The 17,448-nt window shown below is 42.3% G+C and overlaps 1 protein-coding gene and 1 long non-coding RNA gene across 36 annotated transcripts in view; one reads left to right on the top strand and one right to left on the bottom strand.

The window, feature by feature from the left end:
* Window positions 1–17,448, bottom strand: part of LOC149525765 (uncharacterized) — a 121,122-nt gene that overhangs the window by 81,116 nt on the left and 22,558 nt on the right. The window lies entirely within an intron of this gene.
* LOC149525766 (uncharacterized) overlaps window positions 1–17,448 on the top strand; it is an 86,959-nt gene that overhangs the window by 29,551 nt on the left and 39,960 nt on the right. The window lies entirely within an intron of this gene.

The following is a 17,448-nucleotide window of genomic DNA, read 5'->3' on the forward strand; positions in this document are numbered from 1 at the left end:
CAGTGGATATAGTATACTTAGATTTCCAGAAAGCCTTTGACAAGTTCCTTCACCAAAGGCTCTTGGGTAAGGTAAGTTGTCATGGGATAGGAAGGAAGGGCCTTTCGTGGTTTGATAACTGGTTAAAAGACAGAAAACAAAGGGTAGGAATAAATGATGAGTTTTCCGAGTAGAGAAAGGTAACTAATGGGGTCCCCCAAGGATCTGTCCTGGGATTAGTGCTATTCAACTTATTTATAAATGATCTAGAGAAAGGGGTGAACAGGTGGCAAAGTTTGCAGATGATACAAAACTGCTCAAGATAGTTAAGATGAAAGAAGACTGTGAAGAGCTTCAAAAAGATCTCACCAAACTAAGTGATTGGGCAACAAAATGGCAAATGAAATTTAATGTTGATAAATGTAAAATAATGCACATTGGAAAAAATAATTGCAACTATATATACAATATGATGGGGACTAATTTAGCTACAACTACTCAAGAGAGTATCAGAGGGGTAGCCGTGTTAGTCTGAATCTGCAAAAGCGACGAGGAGTCCTGTGGCACCTTATAGACTAACTGAAGTGTAGGAGCATAAGCTTTCGTGGGCAAAGACCCACTTCGTCAGATGCATGTAGTAAAAGAATCAATGGACACAAATCTGATATTAGGAATGGCAACATACAAAAACCTGTAGGGGAACACTTCAATCTTCCTGGACACACAATTGCAGATCTAAAAGTAGCCATCCTGCAGCAAAAAAACTTCAGGACCAGACTTCAAAGAGAAACTGCTGAGCTACAGTTCATCTTTAAGTTTGACACAATCAACTCTGGATTAAACAAAGACTGTGAATGGCTCGCTAACTACAAAAGCAGCTTCTATTCTCTTGGAATTCACACCTCCAGATCAGCTGCTAGAAGTGGGCCTCATCCTCCTTGATTGGATCCACCTGGTCATCTCCAGCCTGATCCTGGCCTGCATATTTATTCCTGCCTCTGGAAATTTCCACTACATGCATCTGACGAAGTGGGTCTTTGCCCACGAAAGCTTATGCTCCTACACTTCAGTTAGTCTATAAGGTGCCACAGGACTCCTCGTCGCTTTTACTCAAGAGAGAGATCTTGGAGTCATTTTGGATAGTTCTCTGAAAACATCCACTCAGGTTACGTCTAGACAACAAGCCTCTTTCGTAAGATGCTTTTTCGAAAGAATATTTCGAAAAAGCCTCTTTCAGAAAAGAGCATCTAGACTACAGCAGTACTTTTGAAAAAACAAGCCGCTTTTTTGAAAGAGAGGACCCAGGTAGTCTGGATGCTCTCTTTTGAAAAAGCACAGTTTGTGTTCAATAATGCCTTTTTTCGAAAGAGCACTTTCGAAAAGAGGCGTTATTCCTCGTAAAATGAGGTTTCCCACAATTGAAAAAACTGCCGCGTTCTTTTCATTTACTTTTGAAAGAATGCAGAGGCAATGTAGATGCCACTTTTTTTTGAGAAAACCCTGTAGTCTAGATACACCCTCAATGTGCAGCAGCAGTAAAAAAAAAAGCAAACTAGAATGTTAGGAGTCATTAAAAAAGGGATAGAGAATAAGATAGAAAATATCTTATTGCCTCTATATAAAACCATAATATGCCTACATCTTGAATACTGTATACAGATGTGGTCGCCTCATCTCAAAAAAGATATTTTGGCATTGGAAAAGGTTCAGAAAAGGACAACAAAAATGATTAGGGTTTTGGATTGGGTCCCATATGAAGAGAGATTAAAAAGACTTGGACTTTTCAGCTTAGAAAAGAGGAGACTAAGGGGGGATGTGATAGAAGTCTATAAAATCATGACTGGTATGGAAAAAGCAAAGAAGGAGAAGTTATTTACTTACCCCCACAATATAAGAAGTAGGGGTCACCAAATGAAATTAATAGGCAGCAGGTTTTAAACAAAGAAAAGGAGGTTTTTCTTCTCTCAGTGCATAGTCAACCTGTAGAACTCATTTCCAGAGGATGCAGTGCAGGCTAAAAGTTTAACAGGGTTCAAAAAAAGCTAGATGGATACATGGAGGTTAGGTCCATCAATGGCTATTAGCCATGATGGGTAGGAATGATTATCCCTAACCTCTGTTTCTCTGGAAGTGGATAACAGGGAAGGGATCATATGTGGATTACCTTTTGTGGTTTGTCCCTGTGGAGCATCTGGTATTGGTTACTGTTGACAGACAGGATACTGGGCTAGATGGACCTTTGGTCTGACCCAGTATGGCCGTTCTCATGTTCTTATGAGTGTTAAGGTATGGGAGTGTGTATTGTAGAAAGGATAAAACAATTGTTATTATAATGGCACAAACACAACTACTAAAATAATGAAACCTCTGCTATGAAACAGCATTTAGCATGTCAGTAGGTTTTGGCCTATAGCTCTCATTTGTGGATTCAAGAATTATTATCTGTAGCTTATTTGTTAGCATTTTCCTTGCAGTGATTGTTAGATGCCCTGGCACACTTTCAGCTTTCTCTATTTTCTATTTATTTACTCTATTTCAGCCCCGTTCTTTTCTGAATTTTTTTCATCCTATTTTTCTGCTTTCCTCTTTTCTCTGAACGTTATCTGTCCTCTTCCCTGAAGTGTCTCTTTTGCATTCTTGACTACTTGAGGGTTACATGACTGCCTCTCCTCCCAGGCTGATAGGCATAACTTCTGGTCTGGAAGATGGACGATTTTTTCCTTTGATTTTGATATCTGTATTTTCTGTGATAAATACTCTATTGAACAGATAGAGCATAATGTATTGCTCCAGTAAATTGTATGTCCATTGAATCATTAAGAGATGGGGGTGTGTGGATTAGCATTCAAATTTGACTCCCCATCAGTACCCTGCCCAAGCCAGGGAAGCTAATGATCCAGTCAACAGACTAAATTTGGTGATGAATCCTGATAATATGGTACCAGAGGTGCACTGAGCTGAGGAGATTAAGAGACTTTATTCTTCTGCACAGAAGTATAATGCATTACTTGCCTAACTAGCTTGTAATTCAGAAGCTTTTATAGAATAATAAAAATCTATGTGGCTATTTTGGAATGCTAATGTGAAGATAATAAAAAAATCCATGAAATATGTCATAATGCTTTAGATGTAACAAAATATATGATATAGCATTAGTTTTCATTCTAGATGTGATAGCAAAAGAGCTTTTTGATCATATTTTCTGAAGTATATATTTTGTGTTTTTTATTCAACCCGTGTTCTTTAGACAATTTGAATTATTTGGTGCTCAACTATCAGAGTGGCAGGGATCTTAAAAATCTAAGAAAGAATCTGCACAAGTACAGAACTTTTCTGTTACACATACTGTGACAGACGCAGGGCAACTGGCTGCAATAGTTTGGTGGAGGGTAGACATACAGGACCCGAAGACTCCAGGGCCTGGAGGGACCCAAACCCTGAGGGTGACGGGTTGTCTACCAAAGAAGACATCAGAGGATGACATAGAGGCGTATCTCCTCATGTTTGAGAGAACTGCTCAGCAAGAGTACCCAGGTACAATGGGCCAGCATACTCACCCCATTTCTCTGTGATGAGGCCCAGAAGGCCTATAATTTGCCTGCAAAGGACACAGCCAAGTACCCCTGGCTAAAGGAGGAAATCCTGGCCCATTCAGGGTGAGAACAGCCATGCAGGCCCAGGTGTATCATGAGCGGAAGTATCAGTTAGGAAAGCTGCTCAAGTCCCAACTATTTGATTTGATTCACCTTGCATGGTAATGGCTGTGTCCTGAAGTGCATAGCCCAGAGGAGGTTCTGGAGACACTGGTCATTGACCAGTTCATGTTGGAAATTGCCATCAGACTTTCTCACTTGAGTAGGCCAGCATGACCTGACCACTTATGATGAGATGCTCGTGCTGGTAGAGAGACAGCTAATGGCTAGGGAATAGACCAGTCCACCTAGGGAAATCTCCTTGTGAGGTAGGCCATTAATGCCAACACCAGGTATTCAGGTGTCAGAACACCCAGGGAGCCCTCGATGGAAGAAAGGGGGAGGCTGATAGCAGAATTCCTAGAAAGATGGGAATGGTTCAGGGGAGGTTGACCCCTGGGCAAAAACCCTTTCTCCCTGGAGCCAGAAGGGCAACTATAGGTGCTACGGGTGTGAGGAATTGGGAGACATAGCTGCTCAATACTCAAACAGCAAGGAGCCCATGCCATGCAACCTCAGAGACTGTGGCAACCAATGCTTCTTACTCAACCTGGTGGGGGTTGCCTTTTTCCCACACAAGAATACAAAGGTAGTGAAAGTGGATGAGGTGGAGGCTATAGCACTTCTGGATTTGGGGAATGCTGTCACCCTGATTTGGAGGAAGCTGGTAAAGCCCCAACAGCTAATCTTGGCAAAGCACACAGGAGTCACCTGTGTCCATGGGACTGTCAGTTTTTATCCCAGCATAGCAGTGACAGTAGAGATTCAGGGGAACACCACCTCAGTGCAAGCAGGGATATTTCCCCATCTTCTGTTCCTCATGCTCATCAGATGGGATTTTCCTGGGTTTGGCAGCCTTCTTCCCCTTGAAGGGCAGGAATAAAAGGAGCCCCCCTGAGCCAAGCGAGGTCCACAATGAACCATTTTGTCTCTGTTGGCTGAAATATCCCAAGACCTATTTCCTGCCCCAAGAAGAGCAGGACAACCAACAGGGAAAGCAGTGTGGCCCAGGCGTTGGGTACCTGGATCCTTCTATAGGCACGGAGGGCTACTTGAGTGGACAGATGGACTCTGGAGGCAGAATGGGAGGATACTGAGATGCTCGGAGAATCAGGACCCAATACTGACCTCACCCAGCTAGGTCTGACTGAGGAGACAAGGATAGAAGCCCCTCAGTTTGGGCTGATAACTCATGGGAAGGGTGACTTTTGGATGGGACAAGGTGGAAGACCCTCAATATGAGACTGCCAAAAAATAAGTGATCTAGATAGGTGGGGTACCTGTCTCAGGAAAGGCCTGAGGGCCAGCTCCCTACTTCATGATCAAGAGGGACCTACTGTACTGTGTGTATGCAAGAGCACGAGGTACACCAGCTCTTAATACCCCAAAAGCATCAGAAGGCAATCTCAGACCTTGCCTACAGTCACCTCTTTGGAGGACATATGGAAATCAAGAAAACCCAGATAAGAATCCTGTACAGATTCTTTTGGCCAGGGATATATGAGGATGTCTGCCGATACTGCACTGCCTAGCCCAAATGTCAACTCCACAGCCCTCGTCCCCATCTATGTGCCCTACCGATCATCAAAGTTCCTCTGAATGATAGGCATGGTTCTGGTGAGGCCACCAATACTGGTCATCCTACACTATGCTACCAAGTATCCCAAAGCCATCCCCTTACACAACATAGCATCAAAGACCATTCTCAAGGAGTTAGTGGCAATCTTTGCCCGGGTAGGTCCATCAAAAGAAATCATGACCAATCAGGGGACCCCATTTATGTCTAAGTTGATTAAGGACCTATGTACACTTCTCCATGTTCAGATCTTATAGACCTCCATTTACCCTCCATAGACTGATGACCTGGTCGAAAGATTCAGTCGGACCCTCAAGGCCATGATCAGAAAAGTGGTACAGGTTGAATCTCCCAAATCCAGGACTTTCTGGTCTGGCAACATCTGTGGTCTGTTAGGCCCAGGGATGTTGCTGGACCAAAGAGCCCTGGAGCAGTGCAGGGCCTGGGGAGCCCCAGTTGGGCCAGGTGACATCTGGGGAGCCCCTGCCTTGGCCCAAAACCCCAGCATCAACGAGATCAGGTGGTGGCTGGGGAGCCCCAGCCTATAAACCCCCAGCATCAACAGGGCCACGTGGTGGCCCAGAAGCTCCTACCTGGGCGGGGGAATCCCCAGCATTAGCAGGACCCTGTGGCTGGGGAGTCCTGGCCTCAGCCAGGGAACTCCTGGCTGAAACCCCTGGTGGCAATGAGGCTGGGATGACTGGGCAGTCTCCACCAGGGAACCCCTAGCTGAAGTGGGGCTGGCGGAGGCTGGAATCCCCAGCAGCGGCAGGGTGGCCCTAGTTGTGGGGCAGAGAAGTCAGATGGCCCCGACAGGGGAACCTTTAGCAGCAGCAGGGCTGGCGGCTGATGGGTGGCCCAGCCTGGAACCCCGGAGAACACCTTGCAGCAACAGGACCAGCAGCGGTCAAGCAGTCCCTGCCTGGAACCATAGGAGACGCTGGTGCAGTGGGTGGGCAGCAAGGTGGGGAGCCATGGCAGGCCAGCTTTAGCGGGGCCAGCAGCAGGTCAGTGAGCCCCAGGGAGAGGAGCCCAAGAGCTTGACAGCTAACGGCTGACCTCCCCATGTCCAGCAAACTTTCTGGTCCGGGACAATTCAGGTCCCAAGGATGTTGGCCTAGAGAAGTCCAACCTGTAAGCAAGGATGTGAAGGACTAGGACATGCTTCTACTTTATCTTATATTTACCAGTCCCCAAGCGTCCACTGGATCCCTCCCCCCACTTCAGCTTTTGGCCTAGATATAGCCAAGGAAATTTGGGAAGAGGAGCCAACCATGGGGGAAAAAGTAGTAGGGCATGTATTGCAAATGAGGTACTGAATAGCACAAGTTGCTCCCATTGTGCAGAAACATATGGAGAAAGCCCAAGAGGCCCAACGAGTATATTATAGCCATCAAGCAAACATTCAGTGGTTCTATTCTGGTAAGCTGTTGGCCTAGTGTCAGGGACCATATGAGATAATTGAGCTGGTGGGGAGATGTGAATTATAAGGTGTGACAACCAGGATGCCGGAAGCAAGAACAATTACATCACATTAACCTTATGAAACCCTGTCAAGCATGGGAGGCCTGTACAATTGTCTATGGAAACCTGCTCCAGACACATGAACCCCCAGGACAGGTAGGTATCTTCTGACCTAACAACCAACCAGAAGAGAGAGGTATCTGAGATGATTATCCGCAACCAGGAGGTTTTCTCATGTGATCTGGGCATATGACTACAATTTATCACCAGATTATCACAAACTCCAGGGCCAGAGTAACAATAAAGCCTTATTGGGTGCCAGTGGCAAAAAGAGGGGAAATAAAGAAAATGACGGAGATGGGGATAACTGAAGAATCCTACAGTCAGTGGTCCAGTTCAGTAGTGCTAGTGCCAAAACCAGATGGCACAGTGCAATTCTGCAATGACTTGTCGATTAAAAAAATATCCCAGTTTGACGTGTACTCAGTCCCCCACATAGATAACTGGCGGACCATTTGGGCAGTGCCCAATACTTGACAATCCTGGACTTAACCAACAGGTACTTACAGATCCCTCATCTGAGGATGTGAAGGAAAAGACAGTGTTCTCTACTCCTGAGAGTCTGTTTCAATACACTGTTCTCCCTTTTGGCCTACATGGGGCCCCTGTTGCCTTTCAGCGCTGCATAGACAGGCTAATACGCTCCCATGCCGATTATGCTACCACCTATTTGGATGATGTAGTCTTCCACATACCAGACTGGGAAACACACCTCGAAAAGTTAGAGGCGGTTCTTGGAATCTTCTGATGAGCTGGCCTGACAGTGAAGCCTGCCAAGTGCGTTGTGGGGTTCATGGAAGCCAAATATCTTGTGTATGTGGTGGGGAAAGGCCTGATAAAATCCAGCTGAAGAAATTGGAGGCCATTCAACGTTGACCCCGATCAAGTCGGAAGAAGGAGGTTCAGGCATTCCTAGGAGTTGTGGGGTACCAGCAGAGGTTTATTCCTCATTTTGCCTCTCTAATGAATGCAGTGGAACAAGGAGAAGAATGCAAGGATGACCAGGTGGTTTCTCTCCCTCCGGCCGTTCTAGTTCTGGATGCAACATAGTATGGGAAGCTGCCATGGGCAATGCCAGTGGCTTATCCAGAATGCACGCTTTGACATCCCAAGATGCCCACCCCTTGGTATTGAGCAAGGGAGGAGGATGTGTTGACAGACCTAGGGCAACTGGCTACGATAGTTTGGTGGAAGGTAGACATACTAGGAGGTAGGTGAATGCTTTTCTGTTCCCTGAATAAACTGCCAAAGAATTCTGCTACATAATCAAGGCAGGCAGGCACCTGAGGCTAATTAAGAGCTTGCCTGAAGTTGGCAAGCTAATCAGGCACCTGCAGTCAATTAAGGCCTGCTGGGTTGCTTTAAAAGGTTTCCCTTCAGGAAAAGGAGGGGGAAGGAAAAGAGTGAAGGATTGAGAGGAGGAAATATGTTGCTGAGAAAGGAAAGAGTGTGCTGAAGCATAAAAGGTTCACTCAGGTACCAGGGAGAAGGTACTAGGGGAGTGTTTGGGGAAGTGGTTCAGGGAATATGCTGTTGCACTAGAGGAAAACCACATGAGTTGCCCCTACTTAAAGGTCCCTGGGCTGAAACCTGTAGTAGTGGGTGGGTCCAGGTTCCCCCCAGCCTTCCCCACACCACTAAAATGTCTGCTCCTGGAAAGGGAGGCCAGGATTACGGAGGGGTTTCACCCTAATCCATTAAGTTTGCCAGTGATGACAATGGCTCACTAAGCTGTGACTGGCCTCTAGAAAAGGTAAGAGGCAATGTGGAGGGTTACAGCAAGCCCCTGACGCATATCATAACTGCCTAGAAGTGCAGGATCCAGGAAGCATGGCTTAGAGCTTGCCACAGTACACATTTTGGACATGAAAAGTATTGCCATTCTCGTGTCTGAATGTAAAATTACTTTTTTAGAAAATAGGAGGTATGACAGAGAATTTCATTTATGCTGGCTGCAAGTTATTAGCAGTGTAATAATAGCAGGCAAGCATATGGTAGTAGTGCCCATTAAAAAAGCAGTTGCTTTGCCAACTGATTGACTAAAAAAATAACATTACTCTTGAGAAATGGGAAGCAGGGGAGCCTTAGAATTTTTCTTTAAATCAGTGAATACTGTAGCAATTTCTTGTATTAGTGGTAATTTTTTTGTTAAAATTAGTTGCAGTTGATTCATTCTGCCATGATTAACAACTCATGGAAATTATCCAGGAGAGAGAGCAATATAGGATTGAAAGGCTATATTAATAATCTTTTGTTAGGACTTATGGACAATACCCTCAACAAGTGTAAACTGGCACCATTGCAGTGAAATCACCAGCTAAAGATTTGCCCTGCTATTTCTTCTTATTAATATAGGATGATTCCATCACCCTTATTCATGCTGCATAATGCATTACATGATGAGTAGTCTCATTAACATTTCAGTGGAATTACTCACTCAGGATGCATCTACACAGCACCCTAAAGTTGAAATAAGATACACAATTTGTGCTACGCAAATTGCCTATCTTATTTTGAAATTTTGAAATTTGGTGCGTCTACACAGCACCAAATTTTGAAATAACATACTATTTATAGACATCTACAGGGTCAGTACAGGGATGCCGAAATAGTGTGTCCGTTATTTTGAAAAATATTTCAAAATAACAGGCGACTTGTTAAGATGTGGGGTAGCTATTTCGGGATACATCCGATATCCCAAAATAGCCACACAGTGTAGACATACCCTCAAATACGAGTTCATGTGAATAGGGTAGCAGAATATCTCTTGTACTTTCTATAGAATAGCAAGCAAGTAGAGAAAAATAATTAAATTAATTACTGTATGTAAAGAAGCCCTGGTTTAAAGGCAGTGTATCATCACTCATCAATGAACATATTTATAATTTATGGTTTTGACCAATAATAAAACTATTTAATCTCAAAAATTAAAAAAAAAGCATTTGCAGATTAAAAATGATGTGAATTTTACATTTACTTCAGTACAGCTGTTTTTATCTGACTTTATTTGACCACTTTATTATGAATGGTTATATTTGCAGTAAAAATAATTAAACAGGGAGGGTGAATGTCTGTCTCCTTAATAAATGAAGAAGAGAAGAGTCAGGGAAAATATTCAACAAATCAGGAATGATTCATCATCAGCTGTTGGATGAATGTAAACATGGGTAAAAAATTGCAAAAGAAAAAAAATAAATTTAATGAAAATTACATAAGTACATTCAGATGATTGTAAGAATATAGTGTCCTTAAAATATGGAACAATCTATGGGAAGTAATCAAGAAACATTAGAGGTTTCTGTTCATACATGGTTTTGTTGCAGGGACTGATCCTGAGAAATGCAAAGCAGCCAGTTTCCATTGGATGATCTTTGATTGCATCACAGATATAGTAGATAAGGCCTGACTACATTATAACTATAAAAGGATACATTTCTATATAAGGAAGTTCAAATGACAGCAAAGTAATTTGTAAAAACTAATGTACACAAGTATTGAAATTCATATAGGTGATACATGCCGAAACAACAGTTTGAGGATAAAATAAACGATGCATAAACCATGATAGATTTAGAATGTGGGCATGTAATACACTACTTAATCTGGGACTAGGAATCAGATAATACTTATGGATCTGATACTAAGTATGTGAAAATTTAAAAATAATTAAAAGAGGAATTTTTATTATATATATGAAATTTAAGGTATATTCGAGTAGATTACAAGAAAATAGTTTCTTATGGGTATTTTAAAAATGGAAAGAAGTAATGAGGCCCAATGCAATCCTAGATCTGATATTGATTAGCAAAGAGAAAATGATAACATGTCTGGAAAAAAAAAGGAATTTTGGAGCTTATGATCTGGAGCTTACAGTATATTTGCTGCAAGTGATGAGATGAAAAAATAGGCAACCATATTATGTAATGAGGGAGAAGAAAGACAAAAGAGTTTTTTTTTTTAAAGAAAAAGTGGAAACCATGGTTTTAAAATAACACTGCAACAAAATATGAAGATTTTTAAAAATATGCCTGAAATGATGATTGGTGAAATTAGTTAAATAAAAAATTATTAGAAATGGAAAAGAACAGATATTGAAATGTTTAAATTTAATATTACCATTGTATAATGCAGATACAAAGCGGGGGGGGGGGGGACTAAAAAGAAAACTAAGAACAAAATTATGCTGACTGGGGAAACCCAGTGATATAAGAAAAAGGTTTTTTTTTAAATATATTCAAAGTATAGACATATTTTTATAAGGGAACTGCTAGAAAGCAGAAAGAAGCAAGTAACAGTTCTTCAAATATCTCAGCATTTTATTTTATAGTATTTTCCTTGTTTGCAGCAGTGTATACCAACTAAAAGAAAAAAAGGAGATTTGTGCCCAGGAAGCAGGGAATTTATTATTGCTGGAGAGGCCATGAACAAAAGGGTAATCAGAGAAAAGTATAGAAAAGCATCTGACAAATTAAGGTTGAGATTTTTTCCTCTTGTTCTAAACATTTTGCACCATGCCTGCAGCACAAAGAGGCTAGAATCTGATTCTGACTAGCCAGCTGAGAATTCTCCTGCTACAGAGCAGTTGCGCACACAACCCTGGCATAAGGAGTATTTTAAGGACTTGACATAATGTTCGGCTGTGTCTACACTGGCCTCCCTTTCGGAAAAGGGATGCTAATGTAGCCTTTGGAATAGGCAAATCCGCGGGGGATTTAAATATCCCCCGCGGCATTTGCATTAACATGGCTGCCGCTTTTTTCCGGCTTGGAGATAAGCCGGAGAAAAGCGCCAGTCTAGACGTGATTCTCCGGAAAATAAAGCCTTTTCCGGAGGATCTCTTATTCCTACTTTCAAGTACTTTTGAAAGTAGGAATAAGAGATCCTCCGGAAAAGGCTTTATTTTCCGGAGAATCACGTCTAGACTGGCGCTTTTCTCCGGCTTATCTCCAAGCCGGAAAAAAGCGGCAGCCATGTTAATGCAAAAGCCGCGGGGGATATTTAAATCCCCCGCGGATTTGCCTATTCCAAAGTCTACATTAGCATCCCTTTTCCGGAAAGGGGTGCCAATGTAGACACAGCCTTCCTGTACTCCACCAATTTTTAGCTGCATGTGGTTCCTTATGGACCATCGTCAACTAGTAGAAATTAGAGAAGCCGATAGGCTGCATGTGGCATATTTGATCATGGCCTGATACTAAAGTATTAGTGACAAAACATCAGTATAAAAAATGACTTTATTCGGCATACTACTACTATATTTTTTTCCATAAATTTTAAAACAGGGATAAGCAAAAATATATAGCCTGTTTAAGCATTTTACAGAATTAAAATGTGCAGTGAGATTGCTATCATAATCCTAGTGATTGGTCACTGGTTGTCTTCATCACCCTTTTCTTTCCCCAGGTTATAGAAAGTGCTGTTTCGGATATGTGGTAAAGGGGGAGAGAGATCTTTCAACAGCCTATCATAAGATCTACGATTTTAACTGATCAAACTTAAAGTCAGCAAAATCAATGGGTGATAAATGTGCAGAAGGACAGGAAATATTAAATGACCTGAGGTTTTGGAGTGCATGTGATAGGATAAGGATCACTTTAAAAAATGTAAAAAAAACTTTAGAGGGGTAGCTGAATTATTATGTACAGGATAAACTTAAAAAACAACAAATAGTATGATAGCACTTTAAAGACTAACAACACATGTAAATGGTATCATGAGCTTTTGTGGGCACAGCCTACTTCTTCAGATGACCGGAGTGTTGGCTGTCCAGAACCAAAATTAAATAAAAATTAAATTAAAAAATGTAGTCACACATTTAGGGAGAAGAACAGAACAACACAAATACAAGTCCATGGCCTCAATCCTGAAAAGTGTTTAGCTCCTCTTTGGGACTTCTGAGGAGCTCAAGTCTCATTAACATTAACACCTTGAAAAATCAGTCTCCTTGATAGCTATCTAGAAAGCAGCGAAATCAAGAAAGATGTTGGAGTAACATGTAACAAACTAACTATATCAGGCTATGTCTAGACTGCAGGCTTCTTTCAGAAAACGCTTTTCCAAAAGAGATCTTCCAAAAAAACTTCTTCCGAAAGAGCATGTCCACACTGCCAAAGCGCATCAAAAAAACAATCTGCTTTTTTGAAAGATAGCATCCACACTGGATGGAGTGTCCATCAGGGCACCTGTGCTTTTTCCTCTTTCCTCTTCTTCCGAAAGAACTCCCTCTTCCCCGTCCATACATGCCTTTTTCCAGAAGACCTCTTTCTGAAAAAAGCTTCTTCCTCGTAGAAAGAGGATAACCAATGCTGGAAAAACCCCTCTATTCTTTCAATTTTCTTTCGAAAGAATGAGATTGTAGTGTGGACATAATTGAAGTTTTTTCAGAAAAACCGCTGTTTTTCCAAAAAAGCTCTGTAGTATAGACATACCCTCAGTATATGTGAGAGAAAAGGCATTCCTGTACTGTGTGTGGGAAAACGTATACAGTTAGGGAGTCAGTGAGTTAATGGAGTTATTGTACATCATTTTTGTGTTACTGGACCTAGAATAGTGCATGTACCTTTGACTCCAATAGTGAATGATATACGGATAGGGTTTTTTTTTAGAGAAAATGCAAAATCAAGAAAGTGTTAAAAACATCTCTGAAAAGTTGCTAAATCTTTCTCATCTACAAATGATATGATTTAGAATGAACATGTTTATCCTTCAAATTCAGGATAAATATATAAATGAAAGAAAGACATTATTCACAACTTTAGAATATAATAGATCAAGGATAAGTGGTCTGAAGTCAAGAAAGGAAAAGTCAAAACCAGATATAAGGAGACAATTCTCAATAGAAAAAACAACTGCATACTTGGAAGTGGTAAAACACCAACATGACAGATATTCAAGAATAAGATATATAAGACATTAAGAAAGCTATGATGTAGATGTGAGTAGTTTTGCAAAAATGCCAGGGGTCTGACTAGATGAACTAAGTGGCCTTTTCTGGGTTGTTTCTTGCCATCTACCATATGTGCAACTCAGTGGGAAGCACTGTGGGGAACAAAACAGTACTACAGTATGGCGCTATGATGATCTGACTTTGATTAGCTCTGGTATCAGAAGATGTATATCACTGCAAATAATAGCAATTATAAATTGCATCAGAAAATGTAGGATTATAACAGTCAGTGGTATAATAAATGAGAATTGTATACAAGTTAAGAGAAAAAAGAAGTTTGTCAATAACTATAGTATTACTTATTTAGCTGAAGAGTATTAAAGGTGTTTTATTTGGTAGGTAATGAAGTGGATAGTCATTATAAAATTCTGATATTATGATCTCTCATAAACACAGATTCAGAAAATAAGAGTCAACCATCGTGTTTTCAGGAAAACCAATCACATTTAGAACTGCAGGGGAAGAGAACCTGAGAAAAATGGGAGGAGCTATGGCAGATCATGTAAATACTTAAAACTAGCTGCCAGTATAAGAGGCAGAATTTTGCATTAAAAATTCTTCATCCTAGAAAACTCTAAAACTACATCCCAGCACATGAGATTGTTCAAGATTTCAGTCTGAAAATTTCATTTCTGCTTTTTCTACCACCATCTACTAAAGAATATATTTTCTCTTTTGTGTAGGAATAAAGAAAAGTTAAACTGCTTGAGGCAGTAGGCAGCGATCAGTGGAAAAGTTTCATTTCAGAGACAAAGAGAACTCTGTGCCTGATCCAATGCCCACTGAAGTCTGTAGAAAGATTCCCGTTAACTTAATAGGCATTGTATCAGGCCCTGTATAAGTTTATAAGAAGGTCAGCTGTTTCTTGTTAACCAGTCTTCTGACAGTACAGCTTGTATTAAGAACACAACACAGTACGAAGGAGAAGATTGCACTGAGGGTACGATGGTGTTTGGCTGTCTTACAGATAAATAGATTAGATTAGGTAGAAGAACTGCTAGATTTTAGAAACTCAGTCAACTAACCTGTGCATAGTCTGTATTTATGAATATTAAAAAATAAAACCTAACTGCAGAAACCACATCTTAAAAACCATTTCCATATGTGACTGCGGGTATGGCTTGCTGGTCTATGCAAGAGAAGAATGGCAAAGAAGCAAAAAATCAAAACTAGATGTGGTCATAAACCTTTGCCCAATAAGGTTAATAAAATGCAAAGCCTGGAGATGTAGGTAACGTTCATGTGTTTGCCATCCTGATTTATATTTTAGTGAACTTGATATGGAGTCCTCAGATGAATTGACCAGATACTTAAGATAAATGATTGTCAAAGCCACATTTGCTTATGTTTATTTGGGGCTTTTAAGATTTTTGTAGTAAATAATGTGGAAATACTTAAGAGAAACTTTCATTGGGAAAGTGAGCATGTAAGAATAAAGGGGACTTCTTGAAGACAGGAACCTGGAAATAAAACATCACAAAAGACTGCCACTGCAATATTTGATAACATATTTTGGCCTCCTTTTTACATAGCTTTTGTATATAGTGTGGAGCACTGCAGCCCTTACTCTGACAACCACTAGTGTAAAATATGCTCAGTTTAATATATAGTTATTAATTTGTGGTTAAATACAATATAATTATCTGATAAGGCTCTGGAGTGTGCTCTGATCTTTTTGTACATTTTGTTGTATAATGTTTTACTCATTCTAATATATAATGATAGTTCCAACTCCATGTTGAATCAGCATAAAACAAGTTAGAAGGATGTTGCACACTAAAGATCAATGTACACTCCAGATTGATAGACTAAAAAAATCTGTGATCCTTAAACAAAACTACAGCTGGTCTATGATTATTTTTACTATTTGTGATTAAGGACTAACAGCTTATATTTTCTTTTATGTCTGTTAAATAAAGGCAGTAATACAAACAAAACCTAAATATGGTAAAAAGTATCTATGCATCTGATGCTATGATAAATTAATCATCAAATAAAATTGGTTAGTTGTACTAAAAATGTAGTTAATATTTCTGTTCTAAACTTTTACGTTTTTTCATTTTGTGGCGCACACAAACAATATTCAAAGATATGTATAATGCATGTTGTCAGCATCCATGCCCATGATGTGTTTTAACCTGAGTCATACTTTCACTTGAGTTGGAGCATAAAATATATGACAAGAATATAAGAGCAGGGATACTGAAGAAATAAGTATAATTTGCATAAATTGTTAAAATTTTTGATTGTCTGTTTATTCATTGTATATAAGGAAATTCATTTTGAAGTTAATGAAGATGAGAGAGTCATCTAATGATCTGCTATTGTGAAGAGCAGTGTGGTGTAATGTACAGGCAGTCCCTGGGTTACGTACAAGATAGGGACTGTAAGCTTGTTCTTAAGTTGAATCTGTATGTAAGTCGGAACTGGCGTCAGCCGCTGCTGAAACTGATCAGTTTCAACCGTGGCTGAATCTGGATGCCAGTTCTGACTTACATACAGATTCAGCTTAAGAAACCCAGGCGTCCCCAAGTCAGCTGCTGCTGAAACTGATCAGCGGCTGATTCCAGGAAGCCTGGGGCAGAGCAACTCTGCCTGGGCTTCCTGTAGTCAGCTGCTGATCAGTTTCAGCAGCGGCTGGCTTGGGGACGCCTGGGGCAGAGCAGCTGGGGTGCTGCTGGGTTGCTCCAGTAGCGCGGCTCCTTGGCGCTACTGGAGCAACCCAGCAGCACCCCAGCTGCTCTGCCCCAGGCGTCCTGATTCAGACGCTGCTGAAACTGACCAGCAGCGGCTGAATCAGGACGCCTGGGGCAGAGCAGCTGGGGTGCTGCCGGGTTGGTCCGAGCGGCGCTGCGGGACCAACCCGGCAGCCCCCAGCTGCTCTATCCCAGGGGTAGGCAAGAAAAGCCTGGTCTGCTGGGGTGCAGCTAGTGCCCCCCCCCAGCAGACCAGGGAGACGGGGGTGGCGGGACCGCCCAGGTCCTCCACGGCTTTGCTCCGTCTCCCTGGTCTGCTGACCTGGGAGACGCGGAGCAAAGCCGCAGAGCACGCGGGCAGCGGGACAGTCCAGGCGCGCCACGGCTGTCCCACTGCTGGCGTGCTCCGAGGCTTTGCTCCCCATCTCCCTGGTCTGCTGGTCAGACCAGGGAGACGGGGAGCAAAGCCGTGGAGCACGCCCGCAGCGGGACAGCCCAAGCGCACCCGGGCTGTCTCGCTGCGGGTGTGCTCCAAGGCTTTGCTCCCCGTCTCCCCACAGACCAGGGAGACGGAGAGCAAAGCCGCGGAGCATGCCTGCAGCGGGACAGCTCTGCGGCTTTGCTCCTGTCCCCCTGGTCTGCTGGGAGGGTTCAGCAAAGCCGCTGGACCCCCCCCAGCAGACCAGGGACACCAGAGGAAAGCCGCCGCCTGGGCGGCTTTGCTCGTTTGCCCGGGAGCAAAGCCGCCCAGGCGGCGGCTTTGCTCGGGTGTCCCTGGTCTGCTGGGTGGGGGTGGGGGGTCCAGTGGCTTTGCTGGACTCCCCCAGCAGACCAGGGAGACCGGGAGAAGCTTTTCTCGCCCCAGAGGACACGGACATAAGTCGGATCCGCGTAAGTCGGGGACTGCCTGTATAGAGTACTAACGTGACAAATGGGGAATCTGGGTGCTATTCCCAGCTCAGTCAGTAGCCTACTCTGTACTACTTATGTTCATCTCTCTGTTTCTCAGTTTCTCCTTCTGTAAAGTTGGAATAC

Source organism: Pelodiscus sinensis, chromosome 1 (assembly GCF_052426305.1).
Source record: "Pelodiscus sinensis isolate ZL-2025 chromosome 1, ASM5242630v1, whole genome shotgun sequence".
Classification (NCBI taxonomy): Eukaryota; Metazoa; Chordata; order Testudines; family Trionychidae; genus Pelodiscus; species Pelodiscus sinensis.